The sequence below is a fragment of the Lissotriton helveticus genome, chromosome 3_1 (genome assembly GCF_964261635.1).
Source record: "Lissotriton helveticus chromosome 3_1, aLisHel1.1, whole genome shotgun sequence".
Taxonomy (NCBI): domain Eukaryota; kingdom Metazoa; phylum Chordata; class Amphibia; order Caudata; family Salamandridae; genus Lissotriton; species Lissotriton helveticus.
The window spans coordinates 1,543,952,034-1,543,970,944 of record NC_136061.1 but is presented as its reverse complement, the minus strand read 5'-3'; the positions used below and the strand labels follow the sequence as shown (position 1 = coordinate 1,543,970,944).

General features: G+C 48.0%; 1 protein-coding gene across 4 annotated transcripts in view; it reads right to left on the bottom strand.

Annotated features, from left to right (window-relative positions):
* SMIM35 (small integral membrane protein 35) overlaps window positions 1-18,911 on the bottom strand; it is a 259,001-nt gene that overhangs the window by 162,363 nt on the left and 77,727 nt on the right. The window contains exon 1 of one of the 4 annotated variants that reach the window (XM_078683943.1): window positions 9,436-9,951. The exons of 1 other annotated variant lie outside the window; for it this stretch is intronic. The gene's annotated coding sequence lies outside the window, so the exon portion shown is untranslated. Of the gene's footprint in view, window positions 1-6,659; window positions 6,789-6,966; window positions 7,262-9,435; window positions 9,952-18,911 lie in introns of those variants that run through there. 2 more of the 4 variants (XM_078683945.1, XM_078683944.1) reach the window with 2 other exon arrangements.

Sequence of the window (18,911 nt, the reverse complement as noted above, 5' to 3'; positions counted from 1 at the left end):
TGTGCGAGGTCTTGTGGTCGAAGAACACTCTGCCGACATCCGGTATCGGCGAGGGCCCTCAGTGGCTGTCCGTTGATGGATACTGGACAGTAGAACGGCGGCGGTGTATAACCAGGAGGGGTACACGGATAGTTTCTGACAAAGCCGACCTCCATCGGCTCCTCTTTCTGCGGGCACATCCGGGCGATGTGTCCGAACCCTCCACAGGAATAGCACTGGGGTCCAGGAGTGGGGGTTCGGAACACTACCGGAGAAGGAAAGAGGGGCGTGGGTTCAGGTCGGCGTCCCTGGGGAGGTCGAATCGGGCGGGCAGTTGCAGCTGGCAAGGGCCTGTGTGGGTGGTCGTCCTTACCCCGTTGGAGTTCCTGGGCCCGGCTGTAGGCAGACGCTATCTCTATGGCTGTCTCTAGCGTGAGTCTGGAGTGCTGCCTCACCCAGCGCTGGGTGGCCGGATGCAAGGAGTTAAGGAATTGTTCCAGATAGATTTTCTCTAGAATATTGTCCTTGGTGGAGGTTTCGGGGCGCAACCACCGGTTTGCGAGATCCCGGATCCGGAAGGATAGTGCTCTGGGGTTCTCTTGGGGTTTTTCCCTGGCCTGGCGTAATTTCACCCTGTAGGTATCGTCATCAATGCCAAGGCGTTCTAATATACACCTTTTGATGTCTGCATAGGGTGTATTACCCTGGATGTTGGCCTGTTGGTAGGCGGCTTGGAGGTCACCGGTGAGGAGCGGACCCAGATACTGTCCCCAACGATCAGCAGGCCAATTAGCGGCTTGGGCGATCCTCTCGAAGTTTGTGAAAAAGTAGTCCGGATCCTCTCCGGGGACGTACTTTTGAAGAACCACAGAGGGGAGAGAGGTCATCGGTCTTTGTTGGCCCAGAGCGTCTATTAACTTTGTCATGGTCTGTTCATGGGTCGCCCCCTGACCCTTCAGGACATCATGGAGCTGTCCTCTGTCGTCTTCGGCAGTCTTCAGGAACTGCTCCATGAGCTTCCCGAATTGTTCTTGGGATTCCACCATTTTCTTCACTACGGCCTCCATACCTCCAGCAGATCCCACTTCTGACACCAGGTGTGATGGAGTGGGTGTAGCGGGCCGGAAAAGCAGGCGAGGAGGCCGTATGTAGTGGGCAATAGTTGGCTTTTATTACGGTTTGCACAGTACAGATAGTTCCAAGAGGCGGAAGGTGTGGCTCCAGGCGATGGACTCTGGGTCGGTGCTTCTCTGCTTCTCGGCGTCCACCGATGGTCCGGGGAAGGTTCCGGTGACGGGGAGGCTCCCAGGAGGACCGGAAGAGAGGAAAAACAAGGGACCGTTAGTCCTATCCAGCAAGTACCGAGACTTAACTGTTTACCGACACCCGGGTAGTGCAGGAAGGGGCGGAAAGCGACAGTGCGGGAAGGAAGGTACCGGGAGGACGGAATACAGGTCGGGAAAATAGAGAGGGTGCTGGGGTGGGGCGTGAGAGGAACGGAAGGGGTCTTCAAGTGAAGTGCTGTACACTTATAATACAGTGCAGGGGCGGTGAGACTATGGAGAGAGGGAATATGTACAGGGACTTTAACACGGACTCCTAATGAGTAGGGATAAAGGAGGAAAAAGGCACTCACGCGGTCCGCCGTAACTCTCCTCCGAGTTACGGCCGCTCTCCAGCCACCTCCAAGGGACTCCACCACTCCTCGGTCCACACTTCGTCCTCGCACGTCTGCTCTCCTTCTCCGTCTCCAGCCAGAGGGTCCTGCCACGAAACTCCGACGCCGTGTTGTGTTGCATCCCTGTTTTTATCCTGTGCTGGCTCTGCCTTTGGGGCGGGACTTCCGGGGTCATCGTGATAAGGTTCCTCTGGCCCTGTCGTTCTGGTTGGCTCCTGTGGGAGAGAGAAGGGCGGCGTTTCGTTGGTGATGGCTGGTGTTCGGCTTCCTGCCTTGGTTGCGGCGTTTTTGTGACATGAAGACAGTCCCGGGGGTGCCGGACAAGGTACACGAGGGGGAGGGCGCCCTCCTGGTAGGGGTCTGTGGATCGTCGCCTCACAGGTACCATGTCGAACACCATCAAAAACAAAGGCATTTTCCCAGGGGATGCTTCTATGACATTGAAAAGTCAAGGGTCATTCATAGTGCCCATGAGACATAAGAAAATGGCACTCCAAGTGCCCATTCATGTCCTCCAAGGTGCTCATAGAGTACATTTCTACTCAGTTTCAGCACTGCTGCTGACATGGGACTAATAACCATCAACTACAATCTCAATGCACATTCTGAAATAGTGAGTCAATTCCCATTGTTGTTTCATGGACTAGGGAAATGTAATACAATGACTGTGAAACTTCACATTAATGATAACATTCATCCTGTTGCTCAGCGACACCATCAGATTGCTTTTCATTTACATGAAGCCGTTGAGAAAGAAACATTGTTAAAGCATGACATCATCAAAAGCTCAACTGGTCTGATGCCATGGGTTTCACTCATTGTGGTAATGCCAAAAAAGGACAGTGGAGGTGCAGTGTGCATTTGTGTGGATGTGCCAGACCACCAAAGCAATCGAGAGAGGAAGACATCCAAGTCCACACATAGCGGACATGATTAAGCAGCTGAATGGCGCCAACGTCTTCTTCTGTCTTAATTTGAACAAAGGATATCATCAACTTGAGCTGGAAGAGGGCTGTAGATACATTAATACTTTTTCAACTCTTGTTGGGTTGTTTAGATAAAAATACTTATCTTTGGTGTGTCTTCGGCTGCAGAAATTTTTGAGGATGTCAATCGCCGAGTAATTCAACCTGTCACACATGTTATTAACTACAGTGATGATATATTAGTATGCCGTCTGCTCACTTATGCAGGTCTCACGTTAAATGCAGAAAATTGTGAGTTTCACTAAACCAAATTCAATTTCTTTGAGCATATTTACTCTGAAGGGGTGATGACTAATGATCCTGAAAAAGTACATGCATTGTCATCCACTTGTCTAACTGCAAGATGTAACTATTCTGTGATCCTTCTTAGGCATGGCCAGCAATTGCTCCAGATACATTTGTGAATTTGCCACGGTGGGTGCCCCATTATGTGAGCTGAAAAAGAAGAATATTCCCTTCCAGTGGTCCCCGGAATGTGACCAAAGTTTCAATAAAATTAAACACGCAAATGAAAATGCAACTGAATTGTCCTATTTTGATCCAAAGTTACATGCTGAGATAATAGTAGATGCAAGCCCAATGGGGTTGGGTACGATCCTTGCTCAACACAATGCACATCCAAATGCTCAGAGACACATTGTAGCCTATGCTAGCAGACGTATGTCTCAGACTGAATATGCCTATTCTCAGCCAGAGCTCAGCACAGCAGTAGGGTGGGCTTGTGAACTTTTTCATGTGTTTCTGTAAGGAAAACATTCCACCATATTCACTGACCACCAGGCATTCATTGCTCAGCATTTTCAGAAATCTGAAAGCTAAGATGCCCCTTGCATTGAGAGGTGGGGGCGAGATTGCGAGAGTATGATTACAATATTGTGCATAAACTGGTGAAGGATCAAAACCCTGTAGATTACTTCTCACGGGTGCTGTTACTGCATCACAGTGCAGGGTTTAATCCATCATCATTCTTTAGCTCACTCCACCACCCCAGTTCAGACATGACCATATGCAAATCAGTCTGACCCTGTGCCTCATGGGAACAGTCCAGCCCGAACTGCCAAGCCATGTCTTCCCTGGACCGGAAACAAGCATCGTGGGACTGGTTTCTGGCTAATCAACTGTCATCAGCCAGGCTAGCTTGAATCCAGGGGCAAAGTGGGCAAGGGACCCACGTCTGGGCATACCCTGCCAACTTAGGGCACACAAAGCAAAACCAAAGGGGATGATGGACATAGCGTTGAACATTGCAAGCACTCGCAGTTCAGACTGGACTGTTCCCATGAGGCACAGGGTCAGACTGATTTGCATATGGCCATGTATGAACTGGGGTGGCTGAGTGAGCTAAAGAATGATGATGGATTAAACCCTGATCAGTTGACTGGGGGTGAATGCTTGCAATGTTCAACACTCCGTCCATCATCCCCTTTGGTTACAAAGTGTAATCATTCTTTCACCCATCATTCAGTCTTTCACCATTTATTCTGTCCTTCCATCTGTGTGCTCCACCATATCAATATTCAACCATTTGCAAACCTACCCATAATCCATCCTTCCATCCATCCATCATTCCACTCATATATCCCTCCATCTACCCTTTCACTCATCTGTCCCTCCATTCATCCTTTCACTTATCCATCCCTCCATTCATCCTTTCACCTTATCCGTCCATACACTCATCCATCCACTCTTCCATCCATTCACTCATCCATCCAGCCATCTACCCTTTCAACCATCCAGCCACCCTTTCACTTACTCACTCATCCACCTAGTCACTCATCCTTCCCCATTCAGCCTTCACTCATCCATCCCTCCATTCATCCTTTCGCCGTATCCATGTGTACACTCATCCACCCACTCTTCCAATCATCCATCCATTCACTCATCCATCCCATCATCTACCCTTTCAACCATCCAGCCATCCTTTCACTTACTCATTCATCCACCCAGCCACTCATCCTTCCACCCATTCATCCTTTCAGTCATCCATCCAGCCTCTCTTTCTCTCTCCATCCCTCTTTCATTTAGCCATCCATCCTTCCATCAGCATGGGGCCCTGAAAAACCACAGGCCTGGGGCAGACGGCCTCCTCTGCCCTCCCATTGTGACAGGCCTTCACATTAGATCATGGAAAGTGCAATAATCTGCCATAAGGCTGATCCCACACATTGCTTCTCTTTCTTATCCATTGACAGGGAAACAGCCTTCAGAAGCTTCCACCCTCCCTACACCTATCCTTTGCTCCTATATGCTATCAGCAGGGGCTCCTGCGAGAGGCAGGGGTCTTTTCATAACCAGGTTCATCTATGGAAAGGAACGAGGCGGGGAGTGTGGGCTTTAAAAGCCAGGAGGCAATATAGCAAGCCCTCTCGGTCTTCTCTGTTTGTCCCCCTCCCTTGTCTGCACATAGTGGCAATTTTCCATACGCCAAACCCTGTAAGTTAGGGGATGTCAAAGATGCAGTCAGAAAAGACTAAAATATCAAATATGACGGACAAACATATGACATCTTTGGTCAATTTAAAACTCCTGAAAAGGACTCTGAGGTGGGTTTCGGGCTGGACTGAAATGAAGGGTGGCTTACTGGTAGCCTTTCTGTTTTAGCTCTGCTCCTGGGTTGGTCACATCATGGTGTCATTTGCTGGAATGCTTGTCATCAAGCTCGATCACGGTTAGGTCCACCTGGTATCAGGCATCGTTATGTCAATTCCCCCCATAAGACCTTTTTGAGTTGTACAAGGATGTTCAATGTAAAGAATTTGATCACACTGTATGTGACGTTACCCGTCGCTCTGAACTGTAGTGGAGTTGCCTCCATGGGTACCACAGCTGCCAGGAAGACCCATTCAAGTGCGACTCATTTATCTTTTTTGTTTCCAGCCAATAACACGCTCCATGCTGGGATTTTGATGGCCATATTTACAATCTGCTTTTGGCTTAAACGCCAGAACTGGTTTAGTGTTTCATACATGGCACGGGACCTTTCGACAGCTTTGGCTGGGTCACGTCATAAGTTCTACTTTTTAAAAGCCCCGCCATCCGTACACTGTCACTTTGCAGCCATACATTCAACAATGGCCTCAGAGCCCTACACTTTGCAACTATGCGGTTCAAGAGCCACATTCCGTGGGCCTGTCCCCCCAACACACAGAGGCATGCCCCTTAGAGTCCTGTGCTGTCCTTGCCCTTTACACCCCAACGCGGTCATCCATATGCTTCGGATCATAGTCCCTGGAAGGACTGTTCTTCAAAGCCATGGCCCTGCAGGCCTGCTCTTCCCAGCACTGCCATTCACAGGCCTATTCGTGTCAGAAATGTTCAGTCACTCTTCTCACACCACTCGCAGAGGACACATCCAAATACAGCCTTGACAGCTAAACAGCCAAGCCTTATCTGCCACTCACAATCAGAGACACAACTAGAGCCAAATTTCAGGAGGGGGGGGGCTAATTCTTCCAGCAATAGGCAGTGTGGAGCTGAAGGGGCGGAAAAAACAACAAAGCCTCATTAACACGTAAATGTTCTTTTAAAGACCTGTGAAGTACTCAGTGGGGCTGCTCTTGTGCTCAGTGGAGTGCGAAGCGGCCCCATCAGAGAGCTGAGGCTTCTGGCCAGGGAACAGTGATGTTCCCCAAGCCAATGCCCAAAATTACAGACAAAAGTCAAAGGGATTGCCCCGAACAACGGACGTGAGATCCAAATTACGGACAGTCCATGAAATTTACGGACGGTTGGTCCCCCTAAACACAAACCCTACACAGAAAACCCTTGTCGCCAAAATTTTTATGTTGAGGAGCATGACACAGATGCAGCTTTTCAATTGCAGTAGGTTTATTCAGCAGAGATAAAACCCACACCACAGCTTCGCCAGACACAGCTGGACCAACTGCCAAACCGTCCCCCAAGAATCATGACATCACGATGGAACCAAAGTACATCATAAAGATATGCAGTCACAGCCTCGGCTGAGTACATCACAACAGACACGTGCATGGCGCAACTTGCAGGGAAATTCTCACTTGGAGCAGTTTCTAATTCCTCCGCTCTCGCCGCAGGCGATTTCGCTCACTCACTGGTTCACTCCGTGCATTTCATCGAGACTCCGGCTGATGCCTGAGCTGTTCGTCACCTCAGTATGATGAACTAACTGTGAAGCGCTGGAAAGTTCGCAGGCGCTAATCCACAGCCTGGCCTTAAAGGCACACGTGCCCTGGGCTAATGGACACGTGCGCGCAGAGGGCGGGAGAAATCATTAACCTACTGAACTATTTCGTTAAAAGTGACGCAGCCGAACACTCACATGATTTCCAGCCCTATGATACTCACCATTCCCTTGGCACACAGCGGTGTCAGCACAGTCTACATTCCTGCTACGTGTCTCATGCACCGGCCACCCGGGGAGTTGGAGAGAGTCCAGCCCTGGCACCTCACCCACATCACGGTGTAGAAAAGGAAGAGAGAAAGGCGCGAGAACAGGAGCCGCTTCGGGCGAAGCAGAATTTTAGAAGTTCACTCACATACCTTGGCATGAGTTCTTATGGCTACAGAGCATGCGCCCTGAGTCCTATCAGGGAGCTGACAGTTTAAGACGGAGGTACTTAGGTAAAGAAGTTATGGTACACTTAAGGAAACAGCAGGGGCTGCAGCGGGCCAGGTTTGAAATGCATTGCCAGCCTTGCATGTCAGGTCCAGTACTTGAATAGAAGGGGTACTGAAGGGCAGCGTTGACTGTACTGTGAGATTTGTGTGTGTATGGGTTGCACTGCGGGCGTTGCCGGAAGGAGTGAGATTAAAAAGCAGGAAGGAGGTATATTGACAGATCAGTGTGTATGTGTGCCAGTGTTATATTTGATTAGCCTGGGCACTGCGGAATATGATGGGGTGCGTTGACGGAGCTGTGTGTGACATGAATTACGAAAATGGTGCATTGACTGAGCTGTATGTGACATGAACTGCGGAAATGGAGGGATGCAGCGGAACTGAGGAGAGCTGTGTGCGTGTACTGCGTTATCAGGGGTACTCCAGGACTGAGGTGTATTGACGGAGCTGTGTGTGACATGAAGTGCGGAAATGGTGCATTGACTGAGCAGTATGTGACATGAACTGCGGAAATGGAGGGATGCAGCGGGACTGAGGAGAGCTATGTTCGTGTACTGCGTTATCAGGGGTACTCCAGGACTGAGGTGCATTGACGGAGCTGTGTGTGACATGAAGTGCGGAAATGGTGCATTGACTGAGCAGTATGTGACATGAACTGCGGAAATGGAGGGATGCAGCGGGACTGAGGAGAGCTATGTTCGTGTACTGCGTTATCAGGGGTACTCCAGGACTGAGGTGCATTGACGGAGCTGTGTGTGACATGAAGTGCGGAAATGGTGCATTGACTGAGCTGTATGTGACATGAACTGCGGAAATGGAGGGATGCAGCGGAACTGAGGAGAGCTGTGTGCGTGTACTGCGTTATCAGGGGTACTCCAGGACTGAGGTGTATTGACGGAGCTGTGTGTGACATGAAGTGCGGAAATGGTGCATTGACTGAGCAGTAGAAGGGGTACTGAAGGGCAGCGTTGACTGTACTGTGAGATTTGTGTGTGTATGGGTTGCACTGCGGGCGTTGCCGGAAGGAGTGAGATTAAAAAGCAGGAAGGAGGTATATTGACAGATCAGTGTGTATGTGTGCCAGTGTTATATTTGATTAGCCTGGGCACTGCGGAATATGATGGGGTGCGTTGACGGAGCTGTGTGTGACATGAATTACGAAAATGGTGCATTGACTGAGCTGTATGTGACATGAACTGCGGAAATGGAGGGATGCAGCGGAACTGAGGAGAGCTGTGTGCGTGTACTGCGTTATCAGGGGTACTCCAGGACTGAGGTGTATTGACGGAGCTGTGTGTGACATGAAGTGCGGAAATGGTGCATTGACTGAGCAGTATGTGACATGAACTGCGGAAATGGAGGGATGCAGCGGGACTGAGGAGAGCTATGTTCGTGTACTGCGTTATCAGGGGTACTCCAGGACTGAGGTGCATTGACGGAGCTGTGTGTGACATGAAGTGCGGAAATGGTGCATTGACTGAGCAGTATGTGACATGAACTGCGGAAATGGAGGGATGCAGCGGGACTGAGGAGAGCTATGTTCGTGTACTGCGTTATCAGGGGTACTCCAGGACTGAGGTGCATTGACGGAGCTGTGTGTGACATGAAGTGCGGAAATGGTGCATTGACTGAGCTGTATGTGACATGAACTGCGGAAATGGAGGGATGCAGCGGAACTGAGGAGAGCTGTGTGCGTGTACTGCGTTATCAGGGGTACTCCAGGACTGAGGTGTATTGACGGAGCTGTGTGTGACATGAAGTGCGGAAATGGTGCATTGACTGAGCAGTATGTGACATGAACTGCGGAAATGGAGGGATGCAGCGGGACTGAGGAGAGCTATGTTCGTGTACTGCGTTATCAGGGGTACTCCAGGACTGAGGTGCATTGACGGAGCTGTGTGTGACATGAAGTGCGGAAATGGTGCATTGACTGAGCAGTATGTGACATGAACTGCGGAAATGGAGGGATGCAGCGGGACTGAGGAGAGCTATGTTCGTGTACTGCGTTATCAGGGGTACTCCAGGACTGAGGTGCATTGACGGAGCTGTGTGTAGCTCCCAATGCTGGATTAGCATTCAGCATAGGGTGTACCTGTTCAGGAAAGAGGTTTACTGACAGAGCTTTTCGTGCGTTCCTGTGCTGAAAAAGCAGGGTGTGCTGACAGAGGTGTGTGTGTTTTTGGCACTGGCTCCTACCTGGCACCACTGCGGTTCCTGCAGGGGTCACACCTGCAAATGCTCGCTTCTGCCCTTGAGTTATCTTCCTGTGGAGGTTCCAGCAGGACTTTCTTCCTCTCCTGGTGGTCCTTCGCGCTCTCCTCACCCTATGGTCGCTTCTGAAGTGTTCTCTTTAGTTTGTCTTTCCCGCTGCAGTGCCCCCGCCAGACGTGCCAACACTGCTGTTCCCCTCATGTGTAACTTCCTGCAGCAGTGTTCTCTTCACCTGGAGACACCCGGGCCAGCACGTGCGCCTTTAAGTTGAATTTCCTGCATAAGTGTCGCCTTCCTGCAGCGGCTCACGCTTAAGGTCTTCACTTCCCACGCGGATTACTTCCCCAGCTCTTATATTCTGCAGCAGTAGGTTCTCTCTCCCGAAGTTCCAGCCGCGGTGCCCCCTTCCTGCGACCTGCAGCACTCCCTCCTGTTCATGTAGGGAGGTTCCTGTCCGTCCCACAGGGACACTGGGGGTCTGCCGTCCCTTGCAGCGGCGGGTATGGCTGCCTCGCTCCACACCTCTGTGTTTCCCACGCTCCCAACATCCTGCATGGTCTCTCCAAGCCACAGGTGTTGGCACAGCGCTTTCTGTTTGTTTACCCTGACTAGTGGCTACACAGCAAACACTGTCCCCTGCCGCCGATCCGGGCCAAGGCCGAGGGACTTTCTCCCGTGGCCTAGTCCTGGTACAGCCCAAGCGCCATGACATCTGACCTGTTATTGGGAAACAGTATAGGAGCGAGCCCCTAATGTGAATAACCACATTTATTAGTCATTCTCGGAATGCGGAAAAGTTCCTTCTTGAACCCCCCTCCTTCAAAAGAGAAAAATTGTTGGCACAATCGTTCTCTGGTAATGCGGTGAGAACCTGGAACTCGCTTCCTCCTTCGCTCTGTGCCATCACCTCCATCCAGATCTTCAAAGCGGACCTCAAATCTCTTTTATTCCAAAGACACTTTCAGAACTAATTCTCTCCTTCTCAGACCCCGCCAGGAAGTTCTTTAGTCATTGTAAATTTGTCACATATGTTTATATTTTTGCTTATACATCCACTGCTTGCTGCGTTTGATATTGTGTTCCTTTTGCCTGCGTTGTTTTGATTCTATGGCCTGCTATAGTTCGCCAGGAAGTCCTTTAGTCATTGTAAAATTTGTCATATATATTCTTACTTTTGCTTATACAGTCTGTTCATGCTATTTTTGTTTGCTCTATTCCTGCAACAGTTCTCTCATGTAACGTAACGGGTTCTATTGTACAGTGCTCTGACACCTTCGGGTAAAGTCCGCGCTTTATAAAAATGCATTACATAAAATAAAATAAAATAAATAAATAAAAAAATGTAAGTGGTTGTGATGGCAAGCAATATTGAATTATATGTTAAGCTTTCAGAAACGAGTATGCAAAAACAGTGGAGCGCTGAAGTGGGGCAGCCAAAGTGCTCCAGTAGAAAGCAGAAGCAAGCAGGGCTTTAAGTGGGCCGGGTCTCACTGGTGCTGAGCACAGGGCAGTTTTTTAAAGGGGGTCTATAAACGGGTCTCTATCGGGCTCTGTTGTGTGCTCTAGCACAGGTGTCTGTTTGTTTCGGACTGTAGTGACAGCAGGCACATCATGTGCGCTGCTCACACTGAGGACTTCTCACTAGTGGAGAAGTTATGGCATTGATGCCATGCCAGGTGGACGTTGTAGGGGAAGGGAAATCCTTTAAAGAGAGTCATTTTCTGACTGGATTTCCCTCCTCTTTGTGAAACTCAGGAGCAGCAACATTGTTGTGGTGTCACCAGGGCTTTTAGTTGAAGCTTTTTCAATATTATATACAAGCCATAGTTGCTGCTTATTCATCTTATGCAACTAACAACCATTGACAAAGCCAATAGTCATGACTTGTTTTAGGTATGATGTTACTTGTTGTAACATATATCTAAATGCAATGACAGAAACAGTAAAATACAAGTCAGGCGGCACACTATGCTGAACAGATTTTTATCTTATGTGTTTTTAAGCCACACACTTGATCACATTTTCCATGCCCCTATGAGAGACCCTCCAGTTTTTTCATTCCACTTAAAGCCCTGTGAGCAAGCATCGCGATAGCCATTTCTTTTTTGAACTTTGACCTGGATTTTATTTGTCTTGCAATAGTGTATGTGAAATTTAATGTCTAACCAATGGGTTCCTACTATTTTATGAAAAAATAAGCAAAAGTAAGTTGGTCCACTTTTAGTGGACTAGCGAATTACATTAAAATAAGTCATATGCTCATAGCATTTGATATTGTAACTTCAATCACCACAAAGGCTTAATCATAAAAAGCACACCCCATAAACAACAAGCATTTGCAATGCAATAGGTCTCGCATTTGCAAGAGTTTGAGCAATTGGCATTGTAAATACCGATGCCTTTTACTTATGTATTTTAAAAACCTGCAAGCAATGCGTAAATACGCACTTTGTACTTACAGTCATTGCTTACAAGAAGCAACACTGGCAGTAACTATGCCTCTTTTACTGCCAGCCTTCCATTTCGTAAGCAAGGACTAAAAGTACAAAGGGCATGTTTATACAACGCTTGCAGCTTTTCCAACCACATAAATAAAAGGCATTGTCATTTACGATGAAAATAGCTCAAACTCTCTCAAATGCGAGACATAGTGCACTGCAAATACTTGTTTTTAACAGGATTACATATAAAGAGCAGTTCAATCAATGTATAAAACTTAAGAAAGAGCCAAGCAAATGGCAGAAATTGCGCTTGGGTTGGTGTTAGAAAATAAAGCTTTCGCTGTAAGTAGTGAATTGAACGGGAAGCCACCTAATGGAGAGACCTACTGAGGCCTGCAAGTCCAGAAATACCAGACACTAAAGAAGCCATGCTTGGGCGGACTGTGACATAAAATGGAGGATAGCCGTTAGGATAATTGCGTCCATTGGTCCATAGAGTCATTGAAAGACGAGCAGGGCTGTGACTAACGAAGGTAACAAGCGCTTTGGTCAGCAGTTCTGTGCTCCCTCCCTCTCTAGCACAAGGCTCCCTTACACTGGCTTCTTCCTAACCAGTAGGCAACATAAAAAGAAACCACGCGCAGCATATTCATCCGTTTTTGCCGATGTATGAAACAATTTTTTTCAGGATGCAACTTAAGCTAAGAACGTGGTTAGCATATTGTTTGGCGTTAGTTCAGCCAAGAAGAATTTGCTGTTAAAGCGTGAACAAGCTAATTGGGTGCTACACAAAACTGCCACTTTTACTTTCTGCAATTTAAGGGAGACCCAACAGGTGTTCCTCATGTATTTCCTCTGCCAGTCTGCAGTGACTTTTCAAGCCCCTTGTCCGGTTTTGGTCAGAAACTCTCGGCAGACGTTAGCGTAAGCGCTTTGTCGGAGCGGAGAAGTTGGCTAAGGAGGCTTTTAGCTTATCCAGTTCTGAACTTGTTCAGCTCCAAAAACTCCCCGGAATGAGTAAGAGCAAACCGGCACAACTATCTTGGCAGTTTCAGTCGGGATCAAGTTAATCCCCCTCCTCGGCGCCCAGAGTTCAGCCTGACAGCTTTAGTCTGCAACCAAGGCAATTAAATGAAGACTGTGATGAAGTCCGTGCCACCTGCCTCTCTTTTCTGCTTTCTTCAGCTTCTACTCTCCAGCTGGAAACCAGCCAGAGTGAGTAAAACTCTTCGAGTCTCAGTGTAAGCAAGATCCCCACGGCAGCACATGCGACCAAGCTAGGCGTAGGTGCGCCTTGTGGACACAGGTGCGTCCTCGGTGGCCCCTCCGTCATTTTAACTTTGATATCCAGGGGGCATTTGGCAGCTAGCAACAACGACTGCTCAAACAACATTGGAAGGTTTCACAGCTTTCTTGATGCCAGCTAATGAAAAAGGCTGGCCTATTCTACACAACTGAGGGGATGCCTTCAGCAGCCCAGGGTGTGGCAGCCTCAGGTGTACAGGTAGATCAAGTCGGAGGGGAGGGGGGGGGGACATTGTCCCGTGCTTGGAAATTGAGGCTGAGCAGAGGGACCTCGACTCGAGGTCACAAGACCTAAGCAGGACAATCGCAGATGTTGTTTTGAGCAGGGACTGTCACCGCCTTACACAAAGTCTAGTCACACTTACTTATCCAGCAGCACGAGACAAAATGAGAACACAGAGTTCACTCATCAGCACGGCCCACGGCAAGGTTCAAAATGTAATAAAAAGGCATACGGCCTCTCAGAATAACAAGAAATGGATAAAAAAAAAAGCAAAACAGAAAGCAACTTCACATCAGGCCTGGGGAGGAGACATGGGAGTGCGAGGGCTGGGAGGGCGAGGGCTGCCCGTGCATGTGCATTACCTGCATCTTTTGTGTGCCCTGCGGCTCGTGCCCAGTGGCAGCATGTGCAGCCGGTGCAGGCAGCGCCTTTCCCCTTCGGGGCTCTCGTGCTGAAGAGAGAGCACCGGCGCCAAAAAGGAAGAGCGGCACACAGTAGTATGGGGCTCCCATGCCTATGGAAAGAGCCCCGCGACGTGCAGCCTGATGTGTAGAGTAGCTGGTGTGCTCTGGCCGCAGCCAGCCACCGTTGAGGAGGATGCTCCCCCCCAGACCGGGTGAGTGGGGGATTCTCAATTTGTGCCGATAAAGGCACAGTTTCAAGTTTATTTCCTGAGCAGACTCTCCATTGCGAGCCGCTCCAACGATGGGGCAAAAGTGAAACTGCATGCTGGTTAGGTCTCGGGAAGCAGGACAGGAGATGCGCACGTGCCTGTACGTGCACGTCCACAGACCCCAATCGCCTACGCGTGCCCCGGTCTGTACCACTTGAGAGGCAAGTCGCTGACAATAAGTCTCGCTGGCGACAGCGCTTCGTGCTGCTTCGCCAGGTGCGAGACCTAAAAAGCGTTCTCTCTGGAGAAGTGAACGTTAAGACTCTGCTCCAAGGATCTCCACTATTCCATCAGGTGGATACAAGGGCCGATTCCCAAAGGTTACTTACACTTTTTGAGTAACTTTACTACTTTTGGCTGTTCTTTGGTACATTTATAAAAAAAGTGTAAATAACCTTTGTGAATCGGGCCACAATTATTTTCGCCTTAATTTTTGGGGGGTTCTTTACCTCTCTTCTCTTTCTATGTCTACACTCCTCTAGCTAGGCAGTGACCTTCAGCTCAGTGGAATAGAGGAACTGGGACTGACGGAATATGGACAAAAGAGTAAAGAGAACCGTATAGTGAGACTGGGTATGTGCAGGGAGGAGCAATTTTGAGCTAGAGAGATTGGAAAGGTTGGAAAAGACATAAGATAAAGAAGAAAAGGTGAGGAAGGTTGAACGAATAATATAAAGAGTTGGAAGAGGAAGTGGTAAGAAGCAGAAAGAAGGACAAAGACATGTGAGATGTTAGAGTGATGGAAAGAGAGCTGGAATTAAGGAGAAAAAAATGTAGAGAGAAGGAAAGGTTTTGTGGGTACACCAAGTTTAGATAAATACAAATTTCGAATGTATTTTATTTGTTTGTCTATATATATAAACATTATTTACTAAAAAAACAGCTGAATGTGTATATTATCTAGCCATAAATTACAAAACCAATTATCCAAAAATATTCCACACTATTAAAAACATGTATTATCTGTCATATAAACAGTAGTTTTCACAAGCCATAATAGTATAATACAAATCAATTGTTCACCTTATCTGTAAAATTCTAAATGCTGGAGCAATATTGCCTAAAAAGCTACACTAAAATGTACAAAATGCAATTTTAGGTGCGTTAAGATAAAACAGTTCATTTGCAAAATGTGCACACTAAAACAGCATCGCCATCATTAATATTCATATTTATTCCCAATGTTCACCTAATTCATTGTGGGAGTGGACTAGCTTAGTTTTAGCATCCACCTCCTCACTGTCCCTGAGTGAACGTTCTTTAGATATGGTTGCAGTTAGCCAGGCTGCTTTGTATTAATTATATGTTATGTTATGTTATGGTAAACACATTTATATAGCACATGGCTACCCCAGCAACGGGGTGTCCCAGCGCTGACAGACCAAGTGACCAGATAGAGGAAGCTAGATGGTAGAAAAGAGCCATGTTTTGATCAATTTCCTGAAGGCCCAGTGGTCCTATGTGCTCAGGGATATGAGTGGGATGGAATTCCATAGGGCAGGAGCCCTCGCCTTGAAAGAGCGCCCCCCTGTTCTATGTCTGCGTGTAGCAAGAGTGCAGACCAGATGCAGGTCGGCAGAGGGCAGGGCGCAGGATGGGACATATGGCATGCAGTGCCCCTCCAGGATTTGGGGACCCTGCCCATAAAAGCTCTTATGGGTGGTGCAAAGGGTCTTAAACAGAACTCTCTGTTCAATTGGCAGCCAGGGGAGACGACGGAGAAGATTGGAAGTGCGACAGTGTTTTGGCAGGCCAAAGAGGATGCGTGCCCGTTGGAGTCTTTTAGTGACAGTTTTATTTACGCCCAGAAAAAGTCCATTACAATACTTTAGGCGAGATTGCACCACTGATTGCACAATTAATTGGTGCATCGATGCATGAAAGAACCCCAAGATGGGTTTTAAACTGCGTTAGAGGCCAAAACAGGTCCCTGCCACTTTTTTTTGCATGGAACTCAAAGAAAAGGGTGTTGTCCGTAAGGACCCCTAAGTTCTTAACGATTCAGAAAAGGGGGTGGTGATGAACAGAGTGCCTGAATTAAGCAGACCACTCTTACCCAGTCCAAAGATCAGGGCTTGATCCATCACCGTTTTTTAGCTCACTGCACCATCCCAGCTCAGAACTTGGCTATATGCAAATTAGTCTGTTCCTGTCCCAGTGCATGATGGGAACAGGGCAAACCAAACTACCAAGCCAATTCTTGTACTGGGAAGGAAACAAGCTTCCGGGGACCGGTTTCTGCCATTTCAGGCGTCGTCGGCCCGGCTTGCTTGAATCCTGAAGGTGCAATGAGCAAGGGACTCACATCTGAGTATACCCTTCCACGCTTATGGTGGACAAAATGATTCAGAAAAGGGGGTGGTGATGAACAGAGTGCCTGAATTAAGCAGACCACTCTTACCCAGTCCAAAGATCAGGGCTTGATCCATCACCGTTTTTTAGCTCACTGCACCATCCTAAGTTCTTAGCTGCATCTTTCGGTTGGGGGGAGAATAGAGAGCCGAGGGCCACCAATGGTAGTCCCACTTGTGGGTGTCACAGCCCACCACCAGCAGCTCGGTCTTAGAAGAGTTGAGTTGTAGGTAATTGTCTGCCATCCAGGCAGAAATGTCCAGGATGTCTTCACGGAATTTCAGTTGATCCTGATCCGTGTTGTTGGAAAAGGTAAAAACCAACAGAGTATCATCAGCATAGGATATAATACTGACGTTCCGAGCTTTCGCTAAAAGGGCCAGTGGGCAGACATACAAGTTCAATAACGTGGTGCTCAGAGCTGAACCTTGCGGAACACCACAGCTGAGAGGGTATGTGCTAGATAGATGGGGGGGGCATATACCTGAAAAGAGCGATTAGATAGGAACAACGTAAACCAGGCCAAGGCCTTGCCTCCGCCCCGATCTCTCCTAGCCATTGAAGCAGGATCTTATGAGAGACTGTGTTGAAGGCCACACTGAGGTCAAGTAAATCAGTGCTGATGTGTTGCCCTCGTCTAGCTTGGCCCACAACTGCTCTGCGACCGCCAGTAGAGCATATTCCATGCAATGTCTCCACCGAAAGCCATTTTGAGATCTATCCAAAATCTCATTTACTTGAAGGTAGTTGGTCAGGGTGGCGTTGAATTGGGACTCCATAATCTTGGACAGATAGGGGAGGAGAGAAATAGGTCAAACATTTTCTAGTAGAGATGCATCTAATGTGGGCTTTTTTAACAATGGAATGACCTTGGCTGGCTTCCACGAATTGGGGATCTCTGCCATCAACAGTGATCTGTTGATCAGCTCTCTGCTCGCTGTCATAAGACATACATGGAATTTCCTGAAAATATCAAGTTTTATAGGGTCGTCAGGGGAGCCTGATTTGACCTTGGATGCCAAAGCTTCCATGTCTTTAGGAGACATGGGTGGCAGGTTATACAAACAGCAGGAGAGACCTGTTGACATGGAGGTCACTAAAGGTTCAGGTCCCCTATCAAGTGCTCTATAAATACAATCAACCTTGCTAATTAAGTGTTTCGCCAATAATTCACATTGTGAATTAGTGCCAATCATATTGTTACTACCGACTGGGAGTTTTGTCATCTCTTTTACTAGGGAAAAAATAGTTTTAGAGGGATTAGGACTCGACGAGATCACATTTTTATAGTAAGAGGCCTTGGTCTTTTGAACTAGTTTATAATAGGATTTAGTAGCGTCCCTATAGGTGATTTTTGCCTTGGCGTCATATGTATTCCTCCAGGCTTGTTCCCAAATTTTACATTTTTTCTTTTCCAAGATCAAGGTTTCGTTGTACCAGGCATGGGATTGTTTGCATTTGGCACTCATCAGTTTATTTGGAATGCAATGGTCAAGTGTGATATTAATCCAATCCCTGAAGGCTTTATCCGCTGCCTCCAAGTTGATGGGCCAGTCAGGGCGCGATCGGTTGAAAGTAGATACAAAGGTGGATGCATCTAATTTATGCCATGGGCGTTTCAAGGAGGGCTGGCTAGAGGGCTGTGTGGGAGGACCAGCCAACCCAGACACATAGAGATGAGAAAATGGTCCGTCCAAGTCAGGGGGAGAGGTGCATTTTCTTCCAGAGACTGGAGGTTCGAAAATATCAGGTCAAGTAAGTGACCTGCAACATGTGATGAACCCTCCACCAGCTGAATTAATTGGCATGCATCCACATCTCCCAAAAAGTTAGAAATCTCCTGAGAGTTAAGGCGCTCCAAGTGGAGATTAGGATCATCTATGATGTTCAAGTTAGCTGTTTCAAGGACAAGAGTGGATGGGATTTGAATCAAGGCTTCTTGAAAGGCTTTTGCTGAGCCAGGTGGACGGTAAATAAGAAGTCCTGTTAACGGAAAGTTAAGTGACAACGAAATATTAAACAGAGCACTTTCACAGTCGGGGATAACTTGAGGGGAGAGAGTACAAGATAGCGAAGATTTAAGTATAACCGCTAGGCCTCCCCCTCCCTGAAGTCCTATTCTGTGTGTGCATTACATACCCTGCCAGGAGGGCCAACGCAGGAATGGCCACAGAGTCACTGATTAGCCAGGTTTCCGTCAAAAAGAGTATATCTGGTGAGGAATCCTGGAGAAGGTCAAATACTTCAGCATGATGCTTTACCAGTGACCTGCAGTTCAAACTATAAATATTAATGTAGGATAAGCCAGAAGCCAGATGAACTGAACTAGGGCTAATGTTTGTTTTAAAACCACAGTCACTACATTGCTTATGGGCAGAATCAAATTGCCAATTGTAGAGCGCACATAGTGATTGCGGTTGGAGGGCAAGCAAGCGGTCCCGTGTGTATATTAGCCTGAGGGGAGTCT